Source organism: Arachis stenosperma, chromosome 3 (genome assembly GCF_014773155.1).
Source record: "Arachis stenosperma cultivar V10309 chromosome 3, arast.V10309.gnm1.PFL2, whole genome shotgun sequence".
In the NCBI taxonomy this organism is placed as follows: Eukaryota; Viridiplantae; Streptophyta; class Magnoliopsida; order Fabales; family Fabaceae; genus Arachis; species Arachis stenosperma.
In genome coordinates, this window is record NC_080379.1 from 146,005,342 (window position 1) to 146,021,693 (window position 16,352).

The 16,352-nt window shown below is 34.4% G+C and overlaps 1 non-coding gene across 1 annotated transcript; it reads right to left on the reverse strand.

Annotated features, from left to right (window-relative positions):
* Window positions 1–13,285: 13,285 nt before the first annotated feature.
* Window positions 13,286–13,393, reverse strand: LOC130971876 (small nucleolar RNA R71). The gene has a single exon (XR_009083080.1). It is a non-coding gene; the product is annotated as a small nucleolar RNA R71 (small nucleolar RNA).
* Between the last annotated feature and the right edge of the window lie 2,959 nt (window positions 13,394–16,352).

Genomic DNA, 16,352 nt, shown 5'->3' on the forward strand with positions numbered 1-16,352 from the left:
TAGCTATGTTGCTTGCTTGTTTCTACTTTTGAAAATTCAAGTTCTTAGACAAATCATGATGGCCTTCACTAGACTTTTGCAGAAACTATTTTTGTGTGTCATTATCTCAATTGCTATATCTCTTTGTCTCCATCTCTATGATCTCTCTTTACACAATCCACGCACTTTCCATAGGATAAGAATTTGAGTTACTTGAGAATTTGATCTATTGACTTAGTTTTTTATTTAAAAAGATGACTCTACTTAGTTGTAGTTTTGAATGATAAGAATACATGAAGCTTATGGTTGATTATTGTAGCTGAATTTAAAATAAGTTGCACAAAAATTATATATGAAACATCCCCTTATATATGAATGAGTCTGAGTATTATTACCTGGGTTTCTTGATGTGTATGTGTGTGTATGTGATTTATAAAAGAGTGATAATGTTGCGTGAACAAATTAATGGTGATGACTAGTGAGTGGACTTGTCTGATAGTGATAGTCAACTAAAAATGCCTCCTAAGCCTTACTTCTATCCATTTGAGAGTTGTGGAGATGAGTACAAGATGAAGACTTACTAAAAATGTCTCCTAAGCCTTACTTCTATCCATTTGATGAACTTGAAGACAAAGTTGGAGAAGATAACAGTTCAAGGCTATCCTCTAATATGTCCTCAGTTAGTGGTTCCAAAGAATAGAACTGTTCTGTTTGGACTCTGATCTAATATAAATTTGCAAGATCTGCATCTAGTTTTTTTCCTTGGCTATGTCATATATATGTGTATTTTTGAGGTATATGATAGAATCAATTGATTTGATTAATATATGCTGAATATGATAGAATCAATTGTTCAAGAGCTTTGTGTTTGTCATAGATTCTGCTAACAAAAACACTCATTCTACTTATTAGAGATCAAGCACAAAATTCAATATTAAGATTCCCAGTTTCTTTCAATAAATGTATTTTCCTTTGGATTCAATGCTACTAGATTAGGAGTTCCTCTTGTTTTTTGCTAGCTAGGCTACCAACGAAGTTGGTAGAAGTGGTAGTTTACAAAGAAGAAATTACAATTTTTGTTGTTGGATTAAAGTGGTTCAATTATCTATTTCAAAGTTTCATGCAATTTCGATAACAAATTTCGGAGAACTTCTAAAACCACTTTTTAATGAGGTAGTAAGAAAAGTTGCCAGATTTGATCCTGAATGATAAGAAATCATGTATTTATAAGAATTAAGATGGTGACTTGCTAGTTTTGCTTTAACAAATATTCTATTAGAAAAACTACAAAAAGCACTGCTCATGAATATATATATATATATATTTGTTAAGGGGAATACACAATTTAATATTCATATATAAGAAACATCCCCTGAGGTGAGGTCCTGTTACCCTTCACTCTTGTTGTTTAAAAGGAGTTTTTTAGATTTATTTATTGCTTTTATATCTATAGTATTTAATATCATAAAAAAAATTTTATTATAATTTTTCAGTTTTAATAATAAATTGCTTATTTTTTATTGTGTATTATTTGCAGATTTAGCATATGGGACAAGTCAAGCATGGATATAAAATATGCAAGTAGATTGACATTTTTTGATAAATATTAATTACTATTTTGTTATGACAATTATTGTTAGACAAGGATTTTATTATTTTGTTGAGAATTATTGATAAATATGTATTTGAAATACTAAATGAACTTTTTAATATCTATTTTAATTAGAATTTTATTATTAGTTATCTTGTTTCTTTTATAATTTTTTTCTATTGTGCACAAATTTATTTATTAATTAAAATAATTACACATGTATGAACAAAAAATTTTATTGTAAATTTTATTTTTTTTGTATTTTTATTACAAAATTAATTTTTATTTTTATCAAAAAGGCAACCCTTTTATTAGTTGCATATTTTGAATATTAGACAACACTTGTATGGTTGCATATCCAAAAGAAAAAACAACACTTGTATAGGTTGTATATCCAAAAGAAAAGGCCATACTTTAAAGGGTTGTATATTCAAAACCAATTGGCAACACTTCAAAGGATTGCAAATTCCAACTTATAAGCAACACGTAAAAGAGTTGCATTTTATTGCAAATAGGCAACACTTTTTAGTAGTAACCAAAATACGAGAGAAGAGACAACACTGCAAAAGTGTTGTCTCAAACACACCTTTGAAGTGTTGTTGTTTTTCAACCAAAGGCAACACTTACCAAGTGTTGCTCTCAAAAGCGTTGCTTTTGAAACAAAAAAGTGTTGCCTTGATCTAAGGCAACGGCTGCATATGCAACGCCGCCCAAAAACGTTGCCTTAGGTCCAAAAGTGTTGCCATAGATCAAAAGCAACTTTTTGTCAGCCTTTAGACAACACTTTTTAAATGTTGCCTCAACCTGAAAATGTTGTAGTGTACCCTTTAAACAAAATTTGGCAAAAAAAAAAAAAATTTATAAACTAAACCATCATCTCCATTCCGTAGGAATAAAGAGATCACTCCAATGATATCTTTGGCATTCAGAAGTCATGAACCATTCATAGAACCCTATTTAAAAAGTGAAATACATTAGCTATCCACTCTCTCGTTGTGAAGTAATAATTGGAAAAAAATAACTACTTATTTTTAAATTAGCAGTCTTAAGACTAAAGAATCTGACAAAAAGAATAACATATTCATAATCTAAAATTTTATATAAATAAATTATAATTTATAAGTAAAATAATATCAATTATAGATTATATATCTATTAATTATAAATTTTCTATCAAAATTATATTAAAAATATGATTATAAAATTTTATATTAAACTATCATCATATACAAATATGTTGATATCTTTTATCGTAAATAATTTAATTAAACTTGTTAAGTTTTAATTAATCATTCATTTAATATATAATAAAATAAACAGATATTATAATTTAGATATATAAGAGAAAAATAAAATATGCATCCTCGTATATTTATCAATAGGAATGCTACACATCCATGTAACCATGTAATCAAGTTAGTCCAACACAAAAAAAAATACCCAATACCATTAAATGAAACGTGAAATACACGCACCTAACACACACAAAATCGCTCTTGCCCAGCGCTTTTTCTCCCCCACGCTTCTTCTTCTTCTCCCGCGCTTCTTCTTCTTCTTCTTCTTCTTCTTTTTTTCACGCTCGTTTACACATGGAGCGTCTTCTTCTTCTTCGCCTTCTTCTTCTTCGCGTTTCTCCTTCTCCTCCTTCTCCTCCTTTTTCGCGTTCCTTCTTCTTCACGTGTTTTCTCCTTATCGTCATTCTTTTGTTGTTGTTGCTGCTGTATTTTTTTGTCTTTTTCTCCTTCTCTCTTTGGTGAAGAAGCAGTAAAGGGTGAGGAAGAAGAGTTTTGAATAGTGCAGAATGAATCAAACACAGTACTAATGGTGAACCGAACACAATATAATTGTATAGTATTGAGTGAACGAAACATAATCCATTATATAAAATCAAATTCAAACAGCTTTCTGTAGAATGAACCGAACACAGTACTCATGGTGAACCGAACACAGTACTCATGGTGAAACAATTGTGTAGTACTGAGTGAATGAAACATAATCCATTATATAAAATCAAATTCAAATAACTCTGCCTACAATTTACATATTATCAATTCAATTCAATTCAATTCAGTACACATTTGTCCATTTAATTCAATTCAAATTAGCAGTTGCATTCCATTCAATTCGATTCAAAATTGATTAATCCAAACTTTGTCAGTTTGATTCGTTTCAGAAGAGTAATCCAAATTGCTCTCCTGATTTGAAAGTTGAGTCATTTATTGTTTCGATTCAGAAGTGCAGATAGAAGAAGAAAACGAAGAAGAATAGGAAGAAGATAAATGCAACGTAACCAGATCGAAATAAGAAAACGAGAAGATGAACGCGACCAGAGGAGAACAACGAAGGCAATGCAGATCAATAAGGAAGAACGCGAGTAGAGAAGAAGAAGAAAGATGAGGAGGAGGAGGTTTGCGTTGTAGCAGAAGGTTTACGTTGAGTAAAGCTTTTGGTTGCAGCACGTTATATGTAGCGCGTGTATGACAAACGAGTAAGGGGTGGGGGATGCGCGTGTGGAGGAAATTACTTGGTTAACAACCATGTAAAAAATACATGGATGCATAGCTTTTCCGATTTACCAAATATAAATGTCATAATTATTTTATCGTATTAAGAGAAAGAAAAAATAGAAACTATAAATTAGTGACGAATCTAAAAAATTTTGACAGTGGGACAAAATATATATAACATGACAATAATTTTTATAATAAACATATATAGTATGTGTACATAAAAAATCAGCAATCAAATTATTTATTAACTATTATGTATTTGTGTGTATATATATATATATATATATATATATATATATATATATATATATATATATATATATATATATATATTGTTTAATTTATTTTCAATGTATATTTTGTATTTCAATATAAATTTTATACGGTTGGTTATTTTGTATGTACATATAATATGATTATTGTTATAATTATATTTTGTTATTATAAAATATAATTAATCTTCAAAATATATCTAATTTACAAATTAAAATACTAAAATATTAATTTAAATAATAACATATAATTTAGAATTCTATTCTTTAGGTTTCATATTTTGAAAAAATTAAGTAATATTTTTCTTAACAATACAATCAAAATATTTTTCTTTCTATATATATCACTAAATAATTGTTTAAAAATTTACTTCTCATATAATTATAAGCCAACTCTTACTGATATTCATAGTTAGAAAAGTTCTTTTAATTAATGCAGTTACTACGGAAAAAATTAAAGCTAACTTTAAAAGAAGATAAATAATACTCTTTCGAATTAATTTCTAAAAAAGAATATCAATCTTATTTAAATTGATAATTGATTATTCTAATAAATATATAATATGACATTCTTAAATTAATTATTAAATATTAAAAATTTAATAAAATATTATTATAGGATTAAATTTAATAATTTAATAAAAAAATAAATATTATTATTATATACTATTACAAAATTTTCAAATTATAATGAGGACACTTGTCCCCGCAACAATTAACATAAAACCGTTCCTGCCACAAACCATATACAATATAAGGTTTAAGATTTGCTCTCATATAGTGTATATCATGGGTTCAAGCAGAGGTAAATCTAAAAATTTTGATATATGAAAGCTAAATTTTATACAAATTTGTTAATTATATTTTTTTATTATTTTTTTATTACATAAAAATAATTTATGCATGATATTTAATTATTGAATTTTTTAAAAAAAATTATAAATATATATAGAAAAATCATAGAATTTTTTCAATAATTTTGTTTTTGATATGAGAATTACAAAATATCAGGACTTTTATGGTGTGTTAAGTTAATAAGTTGTTATATATTTTTTTTAATTAAAATTAGTTTTTTTTAAAAGTTTTAAAATTTTAAAAACAAATAATAAATTATTAATTATTATATCTTGATTCTTTACTTTTCACTATTATTGTTCTTTTTTTTCTAATGTTTGTTGGCTATTGTTAATGAGCAGATATTTTATACGCTTTTTGACATTATTTTCATATAACTTTTGGTATGTTTTGTTTAAGTTTTATTATATTTTCATAGGTTTTAGTTTAAAATTCACATTTTTTTATTTTACTTTCAGTTTGTGTGTTTTTATGAAATTTCAGGTATTTTTTTGCTAAAATTGAGGAGTTGGAGCAAAAGTCTGATTCAGAGGGAGAGAAAGCACTGCAGATGCTGTTAGGATCTGACCTCTGTGCACTCGAAGGAGCTTTTCTGGAGTTACAGACATCCAAATGGAGCATTCTCAATGGCTATGAAAAGCTAATATCCAGGACTTTCCCGAAATATATAATAGTCTATACTTTGTTTCAGAATTGAAGGCCCAAAGCTGGCGTTCAATGCCAGCCACCTACCCCCTCTCTGGAGTCCAGCGCCCACAAGGGAGTAGCCAGCGTCCAACGCCCACAAGGGAGCTCCTAGCCAGTGTTCAACGCCCAAGGATCCTCCTAGCACGTGGATGTCACTCAAGCTCAGCCCAAACACTCACGAAGTGGGCTCCAAAAGTGGATTTGTGCACTATAAGCCTAAGCCTATCATATTTTTGTAATTCCTAGTCATTAGTTTAGCATTTAAAGGAAAAGATCACCCTTGTTTAGGATCTCTCCAGCATATCATATTTTCAAACACCATTATGTACAGTATGAGTTACTAACCTCCTAGGTTAAAGTTAGGAGCTCTGCTAAGTTTTATGGATTAATAAAAGTATTACTTTCTATTTCAATTCGGGTTTAATTCTCTCCTAAGATGTATCTTTGTTCTTCAACCTTATGAATGAGTTGAACTAGCACAAGGTTATCTCTATTCTACATGGGTTTAACAACCGTCATTCATCGGATATCAATGAACCACTAGCTTAAGGATACGTCTCTCAGACAGCTAATCTATGACTTCGTTGGGAACTTCTCGAGACACACTAGTTCAGCCGAGTTACGGGAAGATTAGAGTCTTTTTGGTAAAGGCTAGAACCAAGGTGCAACATTCTTTGATCTGAAAGATTCGTCCTTGTCTATGGCGTTTTGAATAGGATCACCAAGAGAATGAATTGCAGGAGCTTCACCCTCATTCAGACTGGATGCGCATTAAACCTGGTGTTCAGCCTAGAGGAAGATTAGCGGCTGCTCAAACCAGCGTTGATCACATACAGCCTGTTATAAAAGAAATCATTTACAATTGGAGTAGACAGTAAGAAAGCATTGATCCAGAAGAGCAAAGCATCTCTAAAACCTTAACCTTCTTCTTATCATTAAATTCACAACCACTGAGTAACTTTATCTTTATTTTACTTTTATGCATTTAAACAACTAAACAACTTTTCTATCCACCTGACTAAGATTTATAAGATAACCACTGTTTGATCCAAGCCGACAATCCTCGTGGGATCGGCCCTGACTCACCTCAGGTATTACATGGATGACCCAGTGCACTTGCTGGTTCAGTTGTACGTAGTGTGGGAATCCGTGCACCAAGTTTTTGGCGTCGTTGTCGGAGATTGTTCGAGTTTGAACAAACTAACGGATTATCTTGTTGCTTAGATTATGTATTGTTTTAAATTTTGTTTGAGTCTTTTATTTTTCATTTTCAAAAAAATAAAAAAATTTAAAAAAATCTTATCTTTTCTTTAATAATCTTTATCTTTTGTTAGAGTCTTTTGTTCTTGTTCTTGTTAGAGTTCGAATTTTTTGAGTCTTTTTCCAAAAATTTTCAAAAAAAAGTGTCTTTTCTTTGAATCTTGTGTCAAATATTAACTTTGGTTTATTGTGTCTGTTCTTTATTTCTTTAAATTTTCGAAAACTTATTCTTTGTGTTTTTCTTGGTTTTCAAGTTGTTCTTATTTTTCTTCTTGTTTTGATCTTTAAAATTTCAAGTTTGGTGTCTTTTAATTTTTTTTCTTTGAAATTTTCAAAAACTTAGTGTCTTTAGATCTAAAAATTTTAAGTTTAGTGTCTTTTTGTTATTTTTCTCTTTCCTTATTAATTCAAAAATTAAAAAATATATATCTTTTCTCTCTTTAATCATAATTTTCAAAAATCTTACCTAATTAATTTCAAAAATTTTTAAATTTGGTATTTTCTTGTTAGTAAAGTTAAAAATTGAATTTTAAAACCTTATCTTTTTCAAATCTTTCTCAAAATTAAATTTTTAAAATCATATCTTTTATTTAAAATCTTTTCAAATCTTTTTTTCAAATTTGATTCTTTCTTATCTTAACTTTCTTTTAAAAAAATTAAATTTCAAATCTTTTTAAATTAAAAACTATCTTTTTAATTTTGATTTCAAATCTTTTTTAAATCTTATCTTTCTTAACTTTTTTTCAAATCTTTATCTTACCTTGTTTCAACTTCAATTTTCAAAAACATATCTTTTTCAAAAATAAAATTTCAAATTTTAACTCTTTTAAATCTTTTTCAAATCTTTTCAGATTCTTATCTTATATTTTCTAATTTCAATTTTTAAAAGCAAATATTTTTTATTTTTTCTAAATTTTAAATTAAAATCTTTTCTAATCTTCTATCTTATCTTATTTTCAATTTTTTCTTAATTAGTTACTTGTTTTTTCTTTCTTCTTTTTTAAAACCTCCTAACTAATTCTTCTCTCCTATTTTCGAAAATTTCCTTTCCCTTTCTCTCTCTTCTTTTTCGAAAACCACTCTCTAATTTTCAATTTTTTTTAATTAATTAAGCTTCTATTTTCGAATTTTATTAATAAATAAAAATAAAAACAAAAATATTTTCTCTTTTTACTTCTAATTTTCGAATTCTCTCTCCTTCTTATTCTAATTCTTCTTCTCTTCTCTCTATCTTCATTCTTCTTTCTTCTTCACATCTCACAGGGAGTCCTCTGTTCTTGAACATAGAGCTCCCATTCTTCTTTCTTCTTGTTTTCTTTTTCTTGTTTATGAGTAGGAACAGGGGTAAAGAACCTCTCTTAAATCCTGATCCTGAACTTGAGAGAATCCTAAGGAGGTATTTACAATAAGCTAAAGTACAATACTCCGGGAAAAACCTCACAGAGCTATTCAAACAAGAAGATGAAAGCATGGCAGCCGAGCCTAATAATGAAGGAGATGCAAGAAAGAGGTGAATTATATGGGAGAACCCTATGGAAACACCTACAACCCTTCATAAAAGAACTATCCTAACCTTTCATGGAAGGATCAACTGAAGCCTCAACAAGGCTTCCATAGTAATCAAGGTGGACGAACCCAGAATAGGTTCAATAACAGACCACCATTTCCATCTTCTCAGGAACATATGGAGACTCCTAAGCAGAGCCTTTTTGACCTAGTTACTATAGTCTCCAACCTCTCTAAGACTACTCACAGTTTCATAACTAAAACAAGGTCCTCCATCAGAAATCTGGAGATACAAGTTGGTCAACTGAGCAAGAGAATTCCTGAGATTTCTCCCAACACTCTTCCTAGTAACACTGAAGTAAACCCAAGAGAAGAGTGCAAGGACATCACTACTGAAGCTAAGGCCGAATCTGGAGGAAGTAATTTGGCATTGAACACCAACGATGAGATCCCTAATGGGTGTTCAATGCCCAGTGCTACACCTTTAATGGCGTTGAACGCCAATAAGGAAGACCTTACTGGGCGTTCAACACCCAACTTGGCACAATAGCTGGTATTGAATACCAGTAAAGAGGACCTTACTGGGCTTTCAACGCCCAAATTGGTAGAGAAGCTGGCGTTGAACGCTAGTAAAGATAACTGATGAGCGGATAATTTGTATGCTTTTTGGCATTGTTTTTAGTATATTTTTAGTATGATCTAGTTAGTTTTTAGTATATTTTTATTAGTTTTTAATTAAATTTCACTTTTCTGGACTTTACTATGAGTTTGTGTGTTTTTCTGTGATTTCAGGTATTTTCTGGCTGAAATTGAGGGACCTGAGCAAAAATCTGATCCAGAGACTCAAAAGGACTGCAGATGCTGTTGGATTCTGACCTCCCTGCACTCGAAGTGGATTTTCTGGAGCTACAGAAGCCCAATTGGCGCGCTCTCAACGGCGTTGGAAAGTAGACATCCTGGGCTTTCCAGCAATATATGATAGTCCATACTTTGCCCAAGATATGATGGCCCAAACCGGCGTTCAAAGTCACCTCAAGAAATCCCAGCGTTAAACGCTGGAACTGGCACCCAAATGGGAGTTAAACGCCCAAACTGGCACCAAAGCTGGCGTTTAACTCCAAGAAGAGTCTCTACACGAAATTTGCTTCATTGCTCAGTCCAAGCACACACCAAGTGGGCCCGGAAGAGGATTTTTATGTCATTTACTCATTTCTGTACACCTTAGGCTACTAGTTTTCTATAAGTAGGACCTTTTACTATTGTATTTACAATCTTTGGATTATTTTTGATCCTTTGATCACTTTGGGGAGGCTGGCCTCACGGCCATGCCTAGACCTTGTTCTTATGTATTTTCAACGGTGGAGTTTCTACACACCATAGATTAAGGTGTGGAGCTCTGCTGTACCTCGAGTATTAATGCAATTACTATAGTTCTTCTATTCAATTCCGCTTGTTCTTTTACCAAGATATCACTTGTTCTTCAACATGATGAAGGTGATGATTGACGCCCATCATCATTCTCACCCATGAACAAGGTGACTGACAACCATTCTTGTTCTACAAGCATCTGAGGCTTAGTGAATGTCTCTTGGATTCCTGATTGCACGATGCATGGTTGATCGCCTGACAACTGAGTGCTCGCCTGACAAACGAGCCAACCATTCCGTGAGATCAGAGTCTTCGTGGTATAGGCAAGAACTGATGGCAGCATTCAAGAGAATCCAGAAGGTCTAACCTTGTCTGTGGTATTCTGAGTAGGATTCAATGATTGAATGACTGTGACGTGCTTCAAACCTGTAACCTACTGGGCGTTAGTGACAGACGCAAAAGAGTTATTCTATTCCGGTAGGGGAGGGAACCAAACCGGTGATTGGCAGCACTGTGACAGAGTGCGTGCATTAGCTTTCACTGCGCGGATGGGAGGTAGCTGCTGACAACAGTGAAACCCTACACGAGCTTGCCATGGAAAGGAGTAAGAAGGATTGGATGAAGGCATTAGGAAAGCAGAGAGACGGAAGGGAAGGCATCTTCATACGCTTGTCTGAAACTCTTACACCAATGAATTACATAAGTATCTCTATCCTTATCTTTTATGTTATTTTCGTTCATCACCATATACATCTGAGTTTGCCTGACTAAGATTTACAAGATGACCATAGCTTGCTTCAATGCTAACAATCTCCGTGGGATCGACCCTTACTCACGTAAGGTTTATTACTTGGACGACCCAGTGCACTTGCTGGTTAGTTGTGCGAAGTTGTGTAATGCCATGGTATTGAGCCACCAACGTTCTTGGAGCCATTACCGGGGATTATTTGAGTTGTGAAAAAGTATCGTTCACAATTTCGTGCACCAAGTTTTTGGCGCCGTTGCCGGGGATTGTTCAAGTTTTGAGCAAGCTTTTGGTAACATCAGTGCCAAGATCCGGCAACAACATCAAGTTTTTGGTGTTATTGCCCGGGATTGTTTAGGCTGGACAACTGACGGTTCATCTTGTTGCTTAGATTAGATATTATTTTTTTTCGAAATTCTTGAAGATGAATTCTAGAGTTTCATGATGATTTGTTGAAATCTGGCTGGCTGAGAAGCCATGTCTAATCTCTTTGGACCGAGGTTTCAACTTATCACCACAAGAACTTGTTGATTTCTTATCAATCTTGCTTTTGGAGCAGTGATTTGCTAAGGCTTGGCTGGCCTCTGGCCATGTCTAGTGTTTTGGACCGAAGCTTTCTTTGAAAGCTTGGCTGGCTGTGAAGCCATGTCTAATTCCTGGACCGGAGTCTTAGACTAGCATTGCACTGATTCCTGGAATTCTCATTAAGAATTTTGATGCCTTTTCCCATTTAATTTTCGAAAAACACAAAAAAAAAAATTTTACAAAATCATAAAAAGACCAAAAATATTTGATGTTTCTTGCTTAAGTTTAGTGTCTCATCCTAAGTTTGGTGTCAAATGCATGTTTTTGTTATAATTTTCGAATCCATGCATATATTTCTTTGTTTTGATCTTTGAATTCTATTGACTTGAAGTATTTTGTGTGTCTCATATAGTGTCAGTAGTATACAAACTGCTAAGTTTGGTGTCTTGCATGCATTGTTAATTGATTCCTTTTGCATTTTGATTATTAAAAATCCAAAAATATTTTTAATTTGTGTCTTTTCAAGTCAATGATACAAAGAATTGAAGATTCAGAACATACTGCAGAGGAATTACACAGAAAAAGCTGAGCATTCAAAAATGCCCAGTGAAGAAGGCAGACTGGCGTTTAAACGCCAGCCAGGGTACCTGGTTGGGCGTTTAACGCCCAAAGAGGTAGGATTTTGGGCGTTAAACGCCAGAATGTATACCATTCTGGGCGTTTAACGCCAGGATGGTGCTAGGGGGAAGATTTTGTTTTCAAATCAATTTTTTTTTTTAGTTTTTCAAAATCAAATCTTTTTCAAATCAAATCTTTTCAATCAAATGTTTTCAAAATCAATTTCTTTCCTTTTTAAAAGATACTTACTAACAATTAATGATTTGATTGAACATCTCAAAATTGTTGCCTTTTCTGTTGAGGAAGGTTTTATGTTTGAATCATATCTTTTCTTGTTAGGCAAGTCATTAATTTTTAAAATCATATCTTTTCAAATTGTTTTCAAATCATATCTTTTAAAATTGTTTTCAAATCATATCTTCTCAATCACATCTTTTTAAAACCATAACTTTTCAATTAAATCTTTTTAACCACATCTTTTTCAAAATAGTTTTCAATCAAATCTTTTTAATTTCTAATTTCAAAATCTTTTTCAAAAATCACTTGATTTCTTTTTCACTTTTAATTTTCGAAAATTATCAATCAAATTTTCAAAATGTTTTCAAAATCTTTTAAATGAATTTTCGAAAATTCTCTTCCCTCCTTCCCACATCCTTCTATTTATGGAGTACCACTCCTTCTGAATGCACAATTCGAACCTTATCTAACTAAAGTTCGAATTCTTCTTCTCCTTCTTCTTTCTATTTCTCTTTTCCTCTGACATTTCAAGGAATCTCTATACTGTGACATAGAGGATTCCACATTTTCTTTTTCTCTTCTCTTTCATATGAGCAGGAGCAGAGACAAAGGCATTCTTGTTGAAGCTGACCCTGAACCTGAGAGAACCTTGAAGCGAAAGCTAAGAGAAGCCAAGGCACAACTCTCTTTAGAGGACCTGACCGAATTCTTCAAGGAAGAAGAACACATGGCAGCCGAAAACAACAACAATGCCAACAATGCAAGGAAGGTGCTGGGTGACTTCACTGCACCTACTCCTGATTTCTATGGGAGAAGCATCTCTATCCCTGCCATTGGAGCAAACAACTTTGAGCTTAAGCCTCAATTGGTTTCTCTAATGCAACAGAATTGCAAGTTCCATGGACTTCCAATGGAAGATCCTCATCAGTTTTTAGCTGAATTCTTGCAAATCTGTGACACAGTCAAGACTAATGGGGTTAACCCTGAGGTCTATAGACTGATGCTATTCCCTTTTGCTGTAAGAGACAGAGCTAGAATATGGTTGGATTCTCAACCTAAAGAAAGCCTGGACTCTTGGGAAAAGCTAGTCAATGCCTTCTTGGCAAAGTTCTTTCCACCACAAAGATGGAGTAAGCTTAGAGTGGAAGTCCAAACCTTCAGACAGAAGGATGGAGAATCCCTCTATGAAGCTTGGGAAAGATACAAACAATTAATCAGAAGATGTCCTTCAGACATGCTTTCTGAATGGAGCATCATAGGTATTTTCTATGATGGTCTCTCTGAACTATCCAAGATGTCTTTGGATAGCTCTGCTGGAGGGTCTCTTCATCTGAAGAAGACGCCTACTGAGGCTCAAGAACTGATTGAAATGGTTGCAAATAACCAATTCATGTACACTTCTGAAAGAAATCCTGTGAACAATGGGACTAGTCAGAAGAAAGGAGTTCTTGAAATTGACACTCTGAATGCCATTTTGGCTCAGAATAAAATATTGACTCAACAAGTCAATCTGATTTCTCAAAGTCTGTCTGGAATGCAAAATGCACCAAACAGTACTAAGGATGCTTCATCTGAGGAAGAAGCTTATGATCCTGAGAACCCTTCAGTGGAAGAGGTAAATTACCTGGGAGAACCCTATGGTAACACCTATAATTCTTCATAGAGAAATCACCCAAATCTCTCATGGAAGAATCAAGAGAGACCTCAACAAGGTTTCAATAATAATGGTGGAAGAAACAGGTTTAACAATGGTAAACCTTTTCCATCATCTTCTCAGCAACAGACAGAGAGCTCTAAGCAGAATACCTCTGACTTAGCAACCATGGTCTCTGATCTAATCAAAACCACTCAAAGTTTCATGACTGAAACTAGATCCTCCATTAGGAATTTGGAAGGACAAGTGGGTCAGCTGAGCAAGAAAATTACTGAACTTCCCCCAAGCACTCTCCCTAGTAACACTGAAGAAAATCCAAAAGGAGAGTGCAAAGCCATAAATATGGCCGAATTCTGGGAGGAAGAAGAGGCAGTGAACGCCACTGAGGAAGGACTCACTGGACGTCCACTGGCCTCCAATGAGTTCCCCAATGAGGAACCTTGGGAATCTAAGGCTCAAACTGAGACCATAGAGATTCCCTTGGACTTACTACTGCCTTTCATGAACTCTGATGAGTATTCTTCCTCTGAAGAGGAGGAGTATGTCACTGAGGAGCAAGTTGCTAAATACCTTGGAGCAATCATGAAGCTGAATGACAAGTTATTTGGAAATGAGACTTGGGAGGATGAACCCCCTTTGCTCACCAAAGAACTGGATAACTTGTCTAGGCAGCAATTGCCTCAAAAGAGGCAGGATCCTGCGAAGTTTTCTATACCTTGTACCATAGGCACCATGACCTTCAAGAAGGCCTTGTGTGACTTGGGGTGAAGTATAAACCTCATGCCCCTCTCTGTAATAGAGAAATTAGGGATCTTTGAGGTGCAAGCTGCAAAAATCTCACTAGAGATGGCAGACAACTCAAGAAAACAAGCCTATGGACTTGTAGAGGATGTTCTGGTTAAGGTTGAAGACCATTACATTCCTACTGATTTCATAGTCCTAAAGACTGGGAAGTGCATGGATGAATCAATCATCCTTGGCAGACCCTTCCTAGCCACAGCAAAGGCTGTGATTGATGTTGATAGAGGAGAGTTAATCATTCAAGTGAATGAAGAATCCTTGGTGTTTAAGGCCCAAGGATATCCCTCTGTCATCATGGAGAAGAAGCATAAAGAGCTTCTCTCAAAACAGAGCCAAACAGAGCCCCCACAGTCAGACTCTAAGTTTGGTGTTGGGAGGCCACAATCAAACTCTAAGTTTGGTGTTGGGAAGTTCCAACACGGTTCTGAGCATCTCTGAGGCTCCATGAGAGTCCTCTGTCAAGTAATGACAGTAAAGAAGCACTTGTTGGGAGGCAACCCAATGTTTTATAATTAATTATTTTCTTTTGTTATTTTATCTTTTTTGTAGGTTGATGATCATAAGAAGTCACAAAAACAATGAAAAAAGCAAAAACAAAATGAAAAACAGGAAGAAAAACAGCACACCCTGGAGGAAGATGCTGTTGGCGTTCAAACGCCAGTCAGCCTAGCAGTTGGGCGTTTAACGCCCAGTCTGGCACCCTTCTGGGCGTTTAACGCCAGAAAGGGGCACCAGACTGGCGTTAAACGCCAGTAAAGGGCAAAAACCTGGCGTTAAACGCCAGGAATGGGCACCAGCCCGGCGTTTAACGCCAGAAAAGGCTCAAAACGTGGATTTTGATGCCATTTGGTGCAAGGATGCCTTTTCCTTGACACTACAGGATCTGTGGACCCCACAGGACCCTACCATCACTCTCTCTCTTCTTCCCCCATTCACCAATCACCTCAACACCTCTTCCCCAAAAAAAACCCCTCACCTATCAAATCCCATCTTTCTCTTCACCACTCACATCCATCCTTCATAAAACCCCACCAACCTCACCCTTCAAATTCAAACCACTTTCCCTCCCAAACCCACCCTCAAATGGCCGAACCCTCATCCCCCTCTTTCCTATATAAACCCCTCTTTACCCCTTCATTTTCCCACTACCTAAACACCACTTCTCCCCCTCCTTGGCCGAATACACCACCATCTCCCTCTTCCTCATTTCTTCTTCTTCTACTCTCTTCTTTCTTCTTTTGCTCGAGGACGAGCAAACATTTTAAGTTTGGTGTGGTGAAAGCGTTGCTTTTTCGTCTTTCCATAACCATTTATGGCATCCAAGGCCGGAGAAACCTCTAGAAAGAGGAAAGGGAAGGCAAAGGCTTCCACCTCCGAGTCATGGGAGATGGATAGATTCCTCTCAAGGGTGCATCAAGACCACTTCTATGAAGTTGTGGCCTTGAAGAAGGTGATCCCCGAAGTCCCCTTTTCACTCAAAAAGGGTGAATATCCGGAGATTCGCCATGAGATCCGAAGAAGAGGTTGGGAAGTACTTACCAACCCCATTCAACAAGTCGGAATCTTGATGGTTCAAGAGTTCTATGCCAATGCATGGATCACCAAGAACCATGACCAAAGTATGAACCCGGATCCAAAGAATTATCTTACTATGGTTCGGGGGAAATACTTGGATTTTAGTCCGGAAAGTGTGAGGGTGGCGTTCAACTTGCCTATGATGCAAGGAGATGAGCATCCTTACACT